Genomic DNA, 3,228 nt, shown 5'->3' on the forward strand with positions numbered 1-3,228 from the left:
AAAAAAAAGAACTTGTGCCTCATGAGAAGAGGTCAAAATATCAATATTAATGGGAATTTGGAAGAGGTTGATTCCAGTCCTCATGGATGAGTTTGAGGGGTTCAAAACTTTAGTAAGAGAAATAATTACAGATGTGGTGGAAATATCAAGAGAACTGGAATTAAAAGTGGAGCCTGAAAATGTAACTTAATTGCTGCAGTCTCACGATTAAACTTGAAAGGTTGAGGAATTGCTTCTCATGGATGAATTTAAAAAGTTGTTTCTTGAGATGGAATCTACTCCTGGTGAAGATGCTGTGAACATCATGGAAATCTGACAATGAAGGATTTAAAATATTATATAACCTTAGTTGAGAAAGTAGTGGGAGGGTTTGAGAGAAATGACTCCAATTTTGAAGGAATTTCTACCATGGGTAAAAATGCTATCAAACAGCATGGCATGCTATACAGAAATCTTTCATGAAAGGAAAACTTAATCAATACAGCAAACTTTATTGTCGTCTTAAGAAATTGCCACAGCCACATCAGCCCTCAGCAACCACTGTCCTGATCAGTCAACAGCCAACAATATTAAGGCAACACTCTCCACCACCAAAAGATTATGACTTACTGAAGCTCAGATAATCATTAGCATTTTTAGAAATAAAATATTTGTTGATTATGGTATCTACATTGTTTTTATTGACATAACGCTATTGCATAATTTACAGGCTACAGTATAGTGTAAACATAACTTTTATATGCACTGGGAGCCAAAAAATTTGTGACTCACTTTATTGCAGTGACCTGGCACCCAAACTCCAAGATATGCCTTGGATATGCCTCTGTATTTACACTCATTAATTTACCTATTTTCTATAAGAAAGATCAATAGTTGTGTTAATTTAGAAATTGGGAAAAAATTTCTAACTATGAAAGTAGACTCGGCTGGGCATGGTGGCTCACGTCTATAATCCCAGCACTTTGGGAGGCTGAGGCGGACAGATCACTTGAGACCAGGAGTTCAAGACCAGCCTGGCCAACATGGTGAAACCCTGTCTCTACTGAAAATACAAATATTAGCCTGGCACGGTGGCAGGTGTCTGTTATCCCAGCTACTTGCTACTCGGGAGACTTGAACCCTGGAGGCGGAAGTTGCAGTGAGCCGAGATCACGCCACTGCACTTCCGTCTGGGCAACAGAACAAGATTCCATCTCAAAAACAGAATGTAGACCCCAGGATTTACTCTCAGTACAGAGTAATTTATATTTCAGGAAAAAAGGAGTAGGTAATAATATTTTTAAAATGAGTAGAATTTCAACTTTAATTCTACCTGTATTCTCATACTTACTGAATTATTAGTTGTCTTAAACTGAGAAAAAGTTTTGCTGTCAAGCCAAATAAATTTTAGCCTTATTTGAGATAAGAAGATTGTTAAGTCTGCCCAATAAAGAGTTAAATATTTGTGGCAGATCTCTTCTTCTGAGATCCCTTTTGTGTAAAGATTTAAAGGTTCTCTGAGTTCGAGTAATAGCCTCTGATTTCCTCTCCATCTCTTTTACTGTTTCCCTTTCAAATCTTTGATGCAAGCAAAATAAAAGAAAATGACAGGCTTTCAAGCTTTTGTCTTACGACTTATACGCGCAAGTTCTACATTTCAAAATTTTTAAATGATCTTATGTATCTCAGTGCCATGGAATTTCAAACCTGAGTCTCTGTCTTTCAGAATGTAAGGTCAGTCTTGCTTTTGCTCATCATTTTCCTTTATGTCATTTTTAACCACATTGATACCTGGTTACCGTGTGCTCTTTCAATCTCTTTACTCTAGCTCCTTCCAGTGGTAAATCACAGATGTGCTACAGACAGCAGAGATCTGGGATTCTTTTCATGTTACAGGAGTGCGATGGTGAGTAAAGATTTTCCCTGTACTTTACCAGTTTCTCTTGCTTCCTATTTAAAATTGCAGGTGAGGTTCTAATGGAGCCTGGATCAGGAGCTCAAGTTTATTCAAAATCGTAAGGCACTTGGTTCACTTGGTGTAGCACTTCTCAGGCTGTACAAAGTGGAGCAGTTTCTGAGACGCATGGATAAAGATCTCCAAACCCTGGCAAAAATCCAGCAATGCAATTCCATAAAGTACATGATATACACATTTCCGCAAGCTGAAGCTTCCTTTGGGCTTTAGGGAAAATAGTGGGTCTAATAATGGCAGCAGGTGTTTTTACTAATGATCTTTTAATGGCATTTTTGATAGTTTTAATTAAACCCCAAATATTTTTGTTGGAAAAAATAAAGGACAAATGGTTTCTAAGGCAAAATAAATAGTGTTTTTAAGAATGCATTTAAAAAGAGAAATTAGAAAGAAAAGGGAACTGCATGTTGTCTCCATAAGGAAACCAAGTAATGCCTTAACAAAGTCCAACTGGAAGTATAATAATTGAAAAGTACAAAGTTAAACCATTATTATAAAAGTTGATAAAGGTTACAGTTGGAAAATAGTTTAATGGATTTATTTAAAAATGAATATCATATTCTGTCTCTAAACCAATAAGGAACACAGTATTTATATCACACCAAAATATTTTAAATATATGTAAATATAGGAACACTGTTATGGTCTGCTATTAATTATGAAGAGGATCAAAATCTCAGTCAAATCTGATTGCATCCCTTAGAGATAACAGTGAGTTCAAGGGAGCTTTGGATGAGCAATGAGCTTCAACCAGCATCTTTTTGCTTGGCAAGTTAAACTAATTCAGTTCAGGACTAGAGGCATGTTGGCTTAGAATTAGGGACAAAGGCAGGTAATTTATTATTTTCTATATTTTACTTGTGATGTCAAAAAGTCTCACCCAACAAGACCTATTTTGGAGGGACAAACAGTAAGATATTCAAAATCTCTCCAGTCTAACACAATGATAGAAATAAATATCTCAAGACAAAGGACAGGTTCTTGCTTAATATCACCAGTCTCTGCAGAAAATGTGTCCTTCACCTTCTCCTGTGTGTGGTTTCAGTGCTTACTGCAGAAGAACTGATGGTAGAAGCCCTGTTCATTCATCATTTGTGAAAGACTTTCCAGGAAAATTAAATTTTGACTAGGACATCATCATGGCCAAGCTTGTACAGTTCTAATAACCTGTAGCTTCTGCCTTTCTTTATGCGGTTTCAGAGCTAACCCTCAAAAGCATTATTGTCACAGGAGAAATACTTCTTAGCCACCAAAATGGGCAACACTTCCAAAATTTA

The sequence above is a fragment of the Colobus angolensis genome, unplaced genomic scaffold, assembly GCF_000951035.1.
Source record: "Colobus angolensis palliatus isolate OR3802 unplaced genomic scaffold, Cang.pa_1.0 Scaffold178, whole genome shotgun sequence".
Classification (NCBI taxonomy): domain Eukaryota; kingdom Metazoa; phylum Chordata; class Mammalia; order Primates; family Cercopithecidae; genus Colobus; species Colobus angolensis.